The sequence below is a fragment of the Paramisgurnus dabryanus genome, chromosome 5 (assembly GCF_030506205.2).
Source record: "Paramisgurnus dabryanus chromosome 5, PD_genome_1.1, whole genome shotgun sequence".
NCBI classification, from domain to species: domain Eukaryota; kingdom Metazoa; phylum Chordata; class Actinopteri; order Cypriniformes; family Cobitidae; genus Paramisgurnus; species Paramisgurnus dabryanus.
The window spans coordinates 34,023,254-34,037,438 of NC_133341.1; the positions used below are offsets into that span (position 1 = coordinate 34,023,254).

The 14,185-nt window shown below is 36.2% G+C and overlaps 1 protein-coding gene across 1 annotated transcript in view; it reads right to left on the minus strand.

Moving 5' to 3' along the window:
* Positions 1-13,633, minus strand: part of dcc (DCC netrin 1 receptor) — a 234,782-nt gene extending 221,149 nt beyond the window's left edge. The window contains exons 1-2 of the mRNA XM_065251235.2: positions 13,466-13,633; positions 549-628 (exon numbers count right to left, since the gene is read on the minus strand). The gene's annotated coding sequence lies outside the window, so the exon portion shown is untranslated. The remainder of the gene's footprint in view (positions 1-548; positions 629-13,465) is intronic.
* Positions 13,634-14,185: the final 552 nt, after the last annotated feature.

Genomic DNA, 14,185 nt, shown 5'->3' on the forward strand with positions numbered 1-14,185 from the left:
CAATGAATCATTCAATAAATACTCATATATCATATACTCAGTATTGATATTTAGATTTATTAGATTAAAAATGCAGAATGTTTTAATGTATTAGTACATTGTCATGATATAAACATCAGCAGTGTGTAACGCTAATATCATCTGAATTAAGATGATCTGTAGGTCATATATTTTGTCATTTTTTTATATTGACTATATATTGAAATTATTATTGAGATGCTGTACCCAGGTGACTTTACCCAATAGAAATGACCTGCAGGTTTACAATCACCAGCAGAAGTCACGGCAGAACGATTACAGGCCAAAAATATTTAGCGTTTAATTTGTGAACATAAAACTGTTGTTGTGCTTTTATACATTTATTCAGCTCATAAAATAATATCAGAGTTTAGTTAAACTGACCACGGTTTACTAGAGTAAAATCTTTATCATCACAAAAACATTATAGTCTGTGGAGTTCACTACTAACCCTATCACAATACCACACAAATAAACGTCACCTGTGATTGTGAACTAGTTAAATGATCAGATACCCACAGATAACTAACCTGGTATAAGTGGACATCCATCAGTTTTATTGTGTGTCTGTATGCAGCGAGTTGAGTATGCGATGGATCGACAGCGCCCCCTGTTGAATGTAAAAACATAAACACAACATGAGCAATCTTCATTTATGACCACACAGATCCATTAATATACATCAAGTCTCATTAACATTTTACTCAAACATATGCTGTTAAATTAAAACATAAGGAGGACATCATCCAAAGGTATTTCTTTCTTCTTTATTTGTAGAAATGTACAGAGAGTTTGTAAACACTTTAAAATAGTCCCCTATCAACCATGTTAAACATTTCCACATTTACTAAGCGTCAAAGTGGTTTACAGCGCACTGAATGTGTACATTACTTTATCTCTACAGATTGTGGGAATCCAAACCATAACCTTTGAACCGACTGAGCTACAGAAACACCAGCGATGTCACTCACTGTGGGCTGTAATGGGTCATGAGGCTGAGCAGAATTACCATGGTAACAGTGTGAGACCCATATTAGTGAAGTGTGATTTCTCACAGGATGGATGTGTTGTTTGGAGAGACAGATATAGGTCATGTGCTGCAGAGAAATCAATTCAAAAGTCCCAGAGCTGCACGTTCATAACTAAATGGATGTCTATGGCAAACATCTCGCTTGAGATTTGAGTCTGATGTCAACCAGAGACCGGCTGAGTTAATCATGAGACATCAGGAGAAAAGTGAGATAATGGGAAAACATCTACAAGACAAGACTGTAAGAGAATTAAGGACAAAAATAAGAGAGTGTAAGACAGACAACAAGACTCTGACAGTACAAGACAGCGAGTGACTGTAACACCCGGTTCACTGTCAAGAATGTTGACATTATCGCTGGGTCAAACTATGAGATTTAGACTCGTAAAAACATTTTAGTGTCATAGACAAGAAACACGTCAGACTACACGCTGCTGCATGATCAATCATCACTTGTTATGTATGATGTCATCAAGAAGATGGACAGTGTTTAAATTATGTCAAAGATTATGGGGGTCCCCTAGCTAAACCCCACCCCTTCAACCAAGCCCTCCCCTCATCATTAAAGGGTTGCCATGATTTCACAAATTAAGATGTTTTCCCAAATCAACATTTTTATTGGTCCTGGATCAACGTTTTAATAAAAAAGACCCCAAATTACCCTTAACTCAAACCCTAACCATTTTTAACCCCTCAAATTAGTGTGAATAATTTGAGAATATTTTTTTAAAAACCCTAACCCAGAAGTGGGGGACCCTGGGTCCTGGAGGGTCACTGTCCAGAGTTTAGTTCCAACCCTAATCAAACACACCTGAATTTCATTTCCAAGTAATCCTGAAGACTTTTGTTCAGGCGTGTTGAACTAAACTCCAGGACCAGGGTTCCCCCCCTGCCCTAACCCAATCCTAAATCTAACAATCTGTCAATTCCTCCAGAAAACAGCATGAGGTGCATCTAAGAGTTGACATTTATTTCAGAAACCTTTTGTGTTCATTTATAGTTAAATTCAGAGAAAAAGTGGCGTCTGCGCCTAATGTCTATATTATATGCCCGGTGCGTAACTCCAAGGGAAATGAATAGAATGGTAAAAAAGAGACCGCACTCAGGGACTGAATCAAATACAAAAACTGTATTAAAATACCGAATCGTGTTCACAGGCCATAACAAACACAAAGACAAACGTTTCGGGCTTAGCCCATCATCAGTGTCACAAGTTCGAAACACGTCATAAGGCGCTAATGCCTCTTATAGGTTCCTACACCAATCACTCCATATGTGAAAAAGGATACACCCATGATCATTACTGGCAATCAACCATTGGCTATAGTCATGAATATATTAAATTAAATAAGCTTGTCCAATAGAACATCCTATCAATCCCAACCATGATAAAATGAACTACGAGAGACAAAAATATAATAAACTTCAAAAAAGCAAAAACAAAAATTTTTTTAAACCAAATTTTTTAAACAACCAAAATTTTTTATATATATATCAAAATACACTAATAATACCATAGAGAAAACTAAATAAGCCAAAAGCGAAAAATACAAAAGTGAAACATAATGCTCAATAGTCAACCATATATCATATAATACCATACTAGAGCAAAAAAAGGAGAAAAAGAAAAAGAAAAAGAAAAACAGAGCAAAAACCAGGGCATATATACATACAGGTAACCAATCCATAAATATTTCTCTTACAAAAAACATGTAAAATCCAATTCTTCATTCATACCACTCGGATGTAAGGTTTTGAGAGTAGAGATCCAGAAACATTCTCTTTGCAGAAGTTTATTTTCAATATCTCCACCCCTACGTGCCGCTTTTATGTGTTCAATAACAGTGAAAGCAAGAGAAGATAGAGAATGGTTAGCTTCAACAAAATGTCTAGCTACCGAAGATTTCTCATCCTTACGTCTGATTGCACTATTGTGCTCAATCATGCGTGTTTTAATCTGTCTATTTGTTTTCCCAACGTATTGTTTCTTACATGGAAGAGATATGTGGATGATGTATTTTGTATATTTAAGGGCACAGTGGAATTGTTTCATGATTTTTTGTCCCACTTGAACAACATGGTTGACTCCATTAAATTCAGTGCGGTCATTGACGTGAAATCCGTTTCGTTTCTTGACACCACTGTGTTTTTGGAGGGTGGCACTTTATCGACCAGTTTATACACGAAGCCTACTGATAAGAATAGCATTTTACATGCTTCGAGTGCGCATCCGACATATTTAAAAAGAGGTCTTCCGTATACACAGTTCCTTAGAATTAAACGGATATGCACCAGGGAATCCGATTTTAATAACGAAATAAGGAAAATGTACAAACAATTTAGCCTGAGAGGATACCCGTCTACTTGGCTAAATGAAGCCCTGGAAAAAGTTCATAACAACGAAACTACTCTTAAGACGGTGAGGCGTGCTCCGGTAGTTTGCACTACCACATACACAAGACAGAGTTCCCTAATCAAAGAATCCATACGAAAACATTGGCATATACTCGGTAGTGATCCTATAGGCCGTGTTCTTTTTTCTGAACTTCCTCTTTTTTCCCATTACAGAGCGAGTAACATCAGAGATTTTTTGGTAAGAGCGGACAGTTACAATACACATGATAACAGAGAGGGACGGCTAAAGAATATCTCCGGTTTTTTCCCATGTCGTACTTGCGCAGCATGCAGAAACAACACTCGAAAAACAACTTCTTTTACATGTTCGGTCACAGAAAGGAGCTACAAAATTAAACAATTCACTACATGTCGTACAACTAATGTAGTATATCTGATCACATGTCCATGTAAGAAACAATACGTTGGGAAAACAAATAGACAGATTAAAACACGCATGATTGAGCACAATAGTGCAATCAGACGTAAGGATGAGAAATCTTCGGTAGCTAGACATTTTGTTGAAGCTAACCATTCTCTATCTTCTCTTGCTTTCACTGTTATTGAACACATAAAAGCGGCACGTAGGGGTGGAGATATTGAAAATAAACTTCTGCAAAGAGAATGTTTCTGGATCTCTACTCTCAAAACCGGTCCGTGTACCTTCGGATAATTCGTTTATTCGTTTCTGTCTTCAAAACGGAAAAACAAATAAACAGTTCATTTATTACATATTCCACTATACTGGTGAACATAAAACACCAGTTTTGGGTTTGTTTGTGTCAGAATGTGATCTAATGCATCAAATAAATTTACAATAAAACCAAAACGAAAAATCTAGCATTTTATGATCAAAGTTCGTTTTTGTCCACCCGAAGTTCTCTTGTTCTGAGCGCTTGTGAACAGTAGCATTATAAATATTAACATTAAAAAGCAACTTCATCACTTAAGGAAGAGACGGACACATAAAGCTACCTGCTGTGCTGGGGCGGGAGGGTGACGCATACCTGTACAAGCGATCAACATTATTGTACTATAATAATAATAATATACTATATAATAGGCATATACTATAATAATAAATAATACACAAGCTTGAAGACAAATTTATAGGCGTTAAGTTGAACAGACCCATAGGCTTCTTTACACTTAAATCAATTTAATACCTTAGCAGACATATGCCAATGAAATCATTTTAATAAGATTGTGCATATGACAGAGCAATGCTCTCCTGTAAATCTTATTCGCTTATACAGTCCGACTTTTAAACTTTTTTCTTGCAATTATTATTTATTCGGATATGGCACGGTGATTAAAAAAAATGTGTAGCCTATGCTTTTGCCCAATAGATGTGGCTGCGTTGCGATTTCACTGTTTGCAGCATACCGTGTAAAATGACAATAAGGATTCTTGTGGTGTGGGATTAAATTTAAGAGTATAAATACTGTAGGGGTCGGAACTCTGGTCTTCCCTGACGGGAACGGGCGGTCTGGCCTGTGTTTCCCGAAAAAAATGAACTTAGCACTTAAGAGCGCTTTCTACGAGCTTTAATGAACGTTAGTTATTCTTTCACGTGCATTCCCCAAAAATGCACTTTAACAAGATCGCACAGTGGCCATCCATTTGTCAAGAACTGAAATGTCGCCTATAGATGACTCTTAATTGTAGCACAAGCTTGTTAAAAGTTTAGCCTAATAATCTTCACCCAATGTGCATGTAATAATATTTTTAATACTATTGTTTAATATTTTTCAATGAATTATTGGACGTAGAATTATTGAAGTAGTAACAGATTACAGCCATAATAAGGGCGTGAATTGCACTGTGCTCCTATTTAAGATCTCATTCGCTTACAGTCCGAGTTTTGAATTTTATTTCTTTTATTATTATTATTTATTCGAGGCACACACATACACATCTAAAATAGAGGTCTGCGCGGCATTTTTTTCGTCCCGCACCAAAATTCACTCTGTGTATCACCGCTTAGAATGCTTTTTTTCCAAACTTTTTTCCCTGCGACGTTTGTCACTAATTATTAGCAAAATATGAATGAAGGGAAAACGTAGGTAGTGCTATGTAAAAAATAACTTTTAACTGAACTAGCTTAACCGACATTCAGCCTATAAAGAATGTTCATAGACTGTCTTTTAAGGTGCCCTTGTGGCATCATCGGGATGCAAAGACATATTGCCAGGTTTAAAGGGCATATTTAAAAAAAACATTCATGGTCAACGCAAAATGTAACAGAGAAACAGACATTAAATAGGGCAAAGCATATCACTATATAAACATATCACTAAAAACCATATAAACCTATTTTCTGCCAAACAATCTTGCAGGTGTACATGTGATCAGAATGAAGTGCGGATTCGCCAACGCTAACGCTATCAAAGGATGTCGGGAGTGCGCTATTGTCAGTCAGGGCTGCATTTCCCAAAAGCATCGTAACTTATGTAGCACAGCTCTACCATGATGATGTTTCGCCTTTCATCTATTCTTTAAAATGTAGAAGGCAATACTTGAGGAGACTAACGATTTGCAGAGACATTGTATCATTAAGCTCATATAATTCATTCTTTGATTGTAAAGTTAATAATGACCAAAGGTTGTGCTTAATATAATGTGTACAGTATGCATAGAACAGTGTACATCCGTGCTGGTAAAAAAAAATAAATGTAAAATAAACATTACATAGAAAGGCATAAGATATTAATATATCAATGATATATTACATGCACATTGGGTGAAGATCATTAGGCTAAACTTTTAACAAGTTTGTGCTACAATTAAGAGTCATCTACAGGCGACATTTCAGTTCTTGACAAATGGATAGCCACTGTGCGATCTTGTTTAAGTGCATTTTTGGGGAATGCGCGTGAAAGAATAACTAACGTTCATTAAAGCTTGTAGAAAGCGCTCTTAAGTGCTAAGTTCAATTTTATCGGGAAACACAGGCCAGACCGCTCGTTCCCGTCAGGGAAGACCAGAGTTCCGACCCCTACCGTATTTATACTCTTAAATTTAATCCCACACCACAAGAATCCTTATTGTCATTTTACACGGTATGCTGCAAACCGTGAAATCGCAAAGCAGCCACATCTTTTCTCATGTAGTGGAAGAGGTTTGGGCAGCATTTATTTTTTAGGCAATAGCCTACACATTTTTTATGACCGTGCATGCCATATCCGAATAAATAATAATAGCAGAAAAAAGTTTAAAAGTGGGACTGTATAAGCGAATAAGACTTACAGGAGAGCATGATTGCTCTGTCATATGCACAACCTTTTTAAAATGATTTCATTGGCATATGTCTGCTAACGTATTAAATTGATTTAAGTGTGAAGAAGCCTATAGGGGCTGTTCTACAAGTTAACGCCTATAAATTTGTCTTCAACCTTGTGTATTATTTATTATTATATGCCCATTATATAGTATATTATTATTATAGTATAATAATGTTGTTTACGCGTGTATGCTACTGGCTGCTACACCCTCACGCTCCAGCACAGCAGGTAGCTTTATGTGTCCGTCGCTTTCTAAAGTGATGTACTGCGATGCGACCACGTGTTCCCCTTAAGATGCTATTTAATATTTATAATACATCAGAACAAGTGAACTACCGGTGGCAAAAACGAACTTTGATCATAAAATGCTTGATTTTTCGTTTTGGTTTTATTGTACATTTATTTAATGCATTAGATCACATTCTGACAAAAACAAACCCAAAACTGGTGTTTTATGTTCACGAGTATAGTGGAATATGTAATAAATTAACTGTTTATTTGTTTTTCCGTTTTGAAGACAGAAACGAATAAACGAATTATCCGAAGGTACACGGACCAAAACCTTACATCCGAGTGGTATGAATGAAGAATTGGATTTTACATGTTTTTTGTAAGAGAAATATTTATGGATTGGTTACCTGTATGTATATATGCCCTGGTTTTTGCTCTGTTTTTCTTTTTCTTTTTCTCCTTTTTTTGCTCTAGTATGGTATTATATGATATATGGTTGACTATTGAGCATTATGTTTCACTTTTGTATTTTTCGCTTTTGGCTTATTTAGTTTTCTCTATGGTATTATTAGTGTATTTTGATATATATATAAAAAATTTTGGTTGTTTAAAAAATTTGGTTTAAAAAAATTTTTGTTTTTGCTTTTTTGAAGTTTATTATATTTTTGTCTCTCGTAGTACATTTTATCATGGTTGGGATTGATAGGATGTTCTATTGGACAAGCTTATTTAATTTAATATATTCATGACTATAGCCAATGGTTGATTGCCAGTAATGATCATGGGTGTATCCTTTTTCACATATGGAGTGATTGGTGTAGGAACTTATAAGAGGCATTAGCGCCTTATGACGTGTTTCGAACTTGTGACACTGATGATGGGCTAAGCCCGAAACGTTTGTCTTTGTGTTTGTTATGGCCTGTGAACACGATTCGGTATTTTAATACAGTTTTTGTATTTGATTCAGTCCCTGAGTGCGGTCTCTTTTTTACCATTCTAGTTAAATTCAGATAAATAATGGAAAGGGTTGCTTTGTGCCACACAAGAATGTAAATTCAAGTATTATTTTAAAAACCAGAGGATCCCTAATATAGAGTCATGGCCAAAAGTGTTGGCACCCTTGGTAAATATGAGCACAGAAAGCTGTAAAAAAGAATCTACAATGTTTCTTCATTTAAGCTTTAAAGGAAAAAAATCACAAAAATATGATGTTTCATTGAAGTAAAACAATTGAAAGTGGGGGTGAAATGACATTATGAAATAAATGTTTGTCTCTACACTGGACACAATTATTGGCACCCCTTTATTTAATCCTCTTCATGGGTAAAGATAACAGCTCAGAGTCTTGTGTTAAATAATGTCTGATGATGAGGTTGAAGTGATCTTAGTTTATTCCTCCAGACCCTTCATATGTTTCTGCTGTCTCCTCTTCAGTCATTTTCATAATCTGTGTCAGCTAAGGGAACTGGGATGAACCTTAATTTTGTGCTCACTGACCCTTTTTTGTTGATTTTGATGTTTGTTTTGAACCAATGTTTTAAAGAAAGATTGAATCACAACCCATTATGAGATTTCATGTCAATTCAGGTTTGGACTTCACTTTTCTATCTGTTGGTATTTAATATAATCCATAAGGCCATGTACTGTATCTAAATAAGATGTCCAGAAACTCCGGTACAAAATTAGATTTAAAATAATGAATGTCTTGTGGTTGATCATTGAGCACTTTTTAATCCTTGTGTGCACATAAAGTCATCTTGTGTTCCTGCAGCCTTTTTTATGTTTCATATGGCCGCAGATCTCAGTCCTGTTTAAAGTCACAGTTTGGCAAATGAATATACTGGAGTTTGTTTTTGCATGAGAGCAGAGGATTTCTTAAACCAAACAACTTGTGGTTATGGAGGTGCTGTTTTTCTTTATTATATTTTTTAAGCTTTCTGACCTCAAGATTCACCTAATTTCTGAAGTTCTCCATCTGTGGTCCTTGGAGAGTCTTTGTCCACTTAAATTATTCTCCTTGCTCAGCATTAAAGCGTAACTAAACCCCTGGTCAGAGCCTGACTCCACCCACTGCAATATTAGAAAAATGCAAGAAAAGAAAAGTGGGCAGATCCCAACGGAGATAGAGGGGATGAACTAAGTGTGTGGTGAGATCATAACATGGGCGTGGTGATCTTGAACCTGCTTACGTCACGAGTCATTTTTTGGACCCAACATCCAATAGGAAAATTCAACTGCAGTAGCCACCGTTCAACCTGAAGAGGGCAGCACTCAGACGTTTTTACACCATATATTGTAGTATTGAAACACTTTATATCCAAATGTCAAAAAACTTTTTAAAATCAATGAACAGCACTAATAAAGCATCATTCTTACAGATCATTAACTAAGAAAAGTTGGTTTAGGGTTTAGTTACTCTTTAAGACGATATAGACACACATCCTTTTTCAGACAGATTATCTTCAGTCGATAAATCACCTTCATTATTTCACTGATTGTGGAAATAGATGTTTTTTTTTTTTTTTGTTAAATATTTCCTTAAAGCCAGGGAATAGAAGCTTTCTATTTTGTGTAACTCAATCTTCTGCTGTACATCAGAACTAAAGTCTTTGGTTTTATCCACTGTGATGACAGATTAAGAGGACTTGAGGTTTGTGTTACTTCATATTTATTCCCCTGTGAAACAGGAAGCCATGACTGGACAGCATCATGTTTATAGTCACCATTGCTTGCTAAGAAAATGCTAATATCAATGTTTATATACTTCAGAGAAATTGTACTCATAAAAATGTCTAAGGGTGCCAAAAATTGTATTCAGGGTGTATTAAAAAATAACATTTATTTCATAATGTAAACCCCCCTCTATTTTCAATTGTTTTACTTTAAAAGTGACATAGAATGATTGAACTGAGAATTTATCCTTGTTCCGTGATGTAGAAAAAAAATGTTTTGTTTGGGTCTGTAATGCCTTCGAAACTTCTTAAAAACCTCTCTCAGATAGCTCTATTAGGGTGGGGGATTTTAAACAAGTGGTCTTGCACCTATTTGGCTCCCCCTACTGGCTTAACTTTCAATCTCATTACTGATGTCATAAGCATCATTTTTTCAGATTGGGCCGTTTTCTGGCTGACATTTCTAAAAGAGGAATTTCTATGAGACTGAGATGTTTAGCATGTCTAGCACTTCTTGTATATTCGTGAATGCCGGTAGACTACCATTATTCAACAAAGACAAGATAAAAATGGTTTTTCATTTTCTGTCCCCTTTAAAAAAACATCATATTTTTGTCATTTTTTAAAATTAAAGCTTAAAATAAGAAGCACTGTAAGCTCTGTATTGTAGCTTTCTTTGCTAATATTTACCAAGGTTGACAACACTTTTGGCCATGACTGTATATTTTTGTGCTTTTGGAGGTCCAGGACACCTCAGCCCCCCTTAATTCTAACACTGTATGGAACTAGTGTCTGACTCTATATATATATATATATACAGTATACTAAGACTGTATATTATCTGATGAATGATAGGTTAGCCTGATGCCTACTACAGAACTTACTGCTATCATTGGCCTGTATTAAATATCCCGTTCTTTCTGTGTTTTTGAAGCTATGATTGTGTTAACAGTGCGCAATATAACGTGTTCATGTTTCACGTGTAAAAAACGAGGTATTTTTCACACAATTGACTTATCTCTATAGCGCTGTTTTCACTCTCCTCAAAATGGTCTGATGTCTTCCTTGTCCTATGAAGTCCCTCCTTTAAAAATACATAACGAGTTCTGATTGTTTAGTTTGTTTAGTGTGTTGTGATTGGATAGCAGCTTAGCTTGCTGTTAGCTTAGCTGGCAACTGACGTATTCCTGTGGGCGGAGTTTAGTCAAAAACTGTTCTAGTGATGTCATTAAAGCAGGAAGTAGAGGACTGTAGTTCAAACCAGCCGTTCACTGTAGGCTTTGAAAGGGGAATTCTGTTAAAGAAAATATCGCTTGCCGATGAATTTTGAGCTTTATCATTTTACAGGTATTATTAATGCTATTATAGCAACATTACACACTAACTAGGGTTTAAAAAATGTGATCAGAAAGAACGTGACCTTTAATCTTTTCCACTTTGGTGTGGTAGTCTCTCTTGGAAACTTCATAAGTATTGTTTCCGTAACTCCACAAACCTCTGTTGCATTATTCCACTAGCAGTACCAACACCATCATCTCGCTTTCATTTCAGAGGCTTTTAAAGCTCTGTATGGAAATGCTTCAGTGTGTCAATCTGTTATTTAAATGGGTTAGGGTTAGGTTAGGAGCTGAAGTAGGGTCAGATCTAAAGTATGCAGGAGGGAAGATCTCCAGGAATAGAGTTAGTGACCACTGGTCTAATCTTTCTGTTGTGAAGAGTAGTAGACACACTACTATACGAGATCAAGCATTGAGTAGTCTGCATAAGAGACATCAGTAAACTTTATGAGACAGAAAATAAAAACTGAATGGTATAAACTTGGAATGCAATATGTAAGGGATAATGTAGAGGCAGCCGGTAGTTATTGGGAAATAAGCCCCGACAGTGTGATCAGGACCCGACGCGAAGCGGAGGGTCTTGTATCACACTGAAGGGGCTTATTTCCCGATAACTACCGGCTGCCTCAACATTATCCCGCTTATTACACAGCTACTTGTCACATAAGAAAAAAAACGGACATGAATATGAATTTGAAGCATTTTATTGACATATTTGTTTTAAATTAACATTTTTATCCTTCCGCGAAACTTTGCACAGATGCATAAAATGACCGTAATAACTTATTAAGATCCTCTGCTTCATACTTGTCTGTCTCCATTTTTTTCTCTTTTAGTCAGTCTTTGAGAAGTTTTAATGCCCATTCTGTATTTTTTTGTGTGTTGGCTTTGTAGCTGTCATGCTCTATTTTGTCAAGTTCAGTCTCAGTAAGCTGTCTGTGTCTTGTCGTGGTTGTCCAGTGTTTGTCACAAGATGGCGCCAAACAGTAATCTTTATTGATCTTTATTGGCGCGGAGCGATTTTACTCGTACAAGTAGTACCGGCTATGCGTTATTACTTTGGAGCGGTTATTATTTGAAAAGAACGAACCTGCAAATGTCTCAACTGACCAATCAGAATCAAGCATTCCAGAGAGCCGTGTAATAAGATTTAATAAAGAGTGTCAAATAAAATCAGCTCGCAAACCCAAAACCAAACCTGATAAAATGAACACAGCCTGAGGTCTAAGACACACCTGCTTCACATCATGACCGTCTGCATGCTCATCAATCACAGCCCTTATACATAATCAGTTTTAGCAGAAATGAAACAGATAAATTCCCATCAAAGATCAAATAAACCAGCTGTAAATCTCACTGCAGCACCCAGTGAACACCTGACCTGAGAGAAAGCAGCACCTCAGTCACTTTCTGCTGACATTGAGAATCGATCCAATCACCTCTGGGTTACAACTCTGACTCTCTAACCATTAAACCACAGCTGAGCTGAGCTGTCCCTAATGTAAATCAGAAAATCAGAAACATGAAAAACACCTAAACTTCTAGATACAATGGTTTTATATTCAAGTGACAAGTCTTATGGGGCAGTTTCCCAGACAGGGATTAGACTAGTCCTGGACTAAAATACATTCAAGAGCTGTCTAAACTAAATACTTGCACTGACATATCTTAAAATACATCAGTGCCCTTTGTTTTGCCTCAAAATATTAACGTAAACAAAATAATAATCTGAACCAAAAAGCCAACACTAGTCTAACTTTGAGACGTAATGACCTCCCTAATATGAGTACGTCAAGAATCCATTCTGAATCGAATAGACCCTTTTACTGTTTGTACACAATGATGACGTGGCAGCGTATGCGCGCGCATTTAGGCAACGGAAGTATCGTAAGAATCAGCAGTGAAGCAACACAAACAGTAAGTTATTTTAAAAAAGTTGACTTTATCAACATTTTCAACACAGCTACCAGATCCGTGTACTATAGTGGAGTGGATAGAAGACGTTAGCAGATGGCCAAAAATAAAGTTGCCAGATACATGTATACGTATATTAGTATATTATATTTGAGCAACCAAACGCAACAACCAGATTTTGATGCTGGGAAACCGTTTTAATAAACGTTCTGAGTTGCTACCACGTTATAACCAATGGGGAATAACACTTCTTCCGTTGCCCAAATGCGCGCGCAGGCTATTTGATCACGTGAGCTGTAAAAGGGTCTATCGGTACCTCAAGAGAATCCAACGATTCCCATGCAGCCCTAGCCTGCTTAGAAAGTTTATTAGTAGTTTTTATTTATTATAAAGCAGTTTATAATGAAAGGCAAGCATCTCTCAAATAGATTAATATTAAAGTGCTGTGAGATGAAAGAGTTTTTCCTCCACTGTGGAGGAATTATGGGTAATATTATACTTTTTTTTTTACATCTATCAACATGTTAAAAGTTTGGCCACACTTGACTAAAAGTTTCTTCAGATGTGTGTTTGAAACATGTTCACCTTCATCAGCAGCAGATGAGATGTTTGAGAGCTGCTGCTTCATCTTCATCTTCCTCCCATCAGCATCTGTGTGTACGGGTACCCGTTGGCTTCTTGTTTGGTTTTGCAGTTTTCTTCCTTCACAGATGAAAAACTTTTTATAACACACATTATGCATTTCTGAAGAGTGAAGTAAGCACAGCACAGATAGTCCATTTTGACGAATCAACTGAAATCAATCACTTCTCTGTTCGTAACACTTACATACAAGAAAATTGCGTCGATGTGAGTAAAGCGAAACAAAACAAAACTAAACAAAACAAGTATTCTGCTATATTCCGAATCACCACACGGGGGCGCTAAAGTCTGCCCTGTCCATGTGCCAGGTACGAGTATTGGGTACGGGGGTCACTCACCGTGATGTTCAAATAACTCTGATAATGCAGTATTTTTAAAGAGAAATATTGCTAGACTTCATATATAACTTTATGAATACTTTAACCAAACAAAAAGTTGTGTGACCGAATAGAAGAATAGTACGTATGGTACTAAATACAGACATTACACATTTGTGAAACCTTTGATAATTTTACAGTAATGAGAAATATTCTGGTCTGGACGTGCAGAATTAGGTTCACTGCAAAAAATGACTTTCTTACTTAGTATTTTTGTCTTGTTTTCAATAGAAATATTTACAATTCTTAAATTAAGGTGTTTTTTATACAATTTAAGTAAAATTGT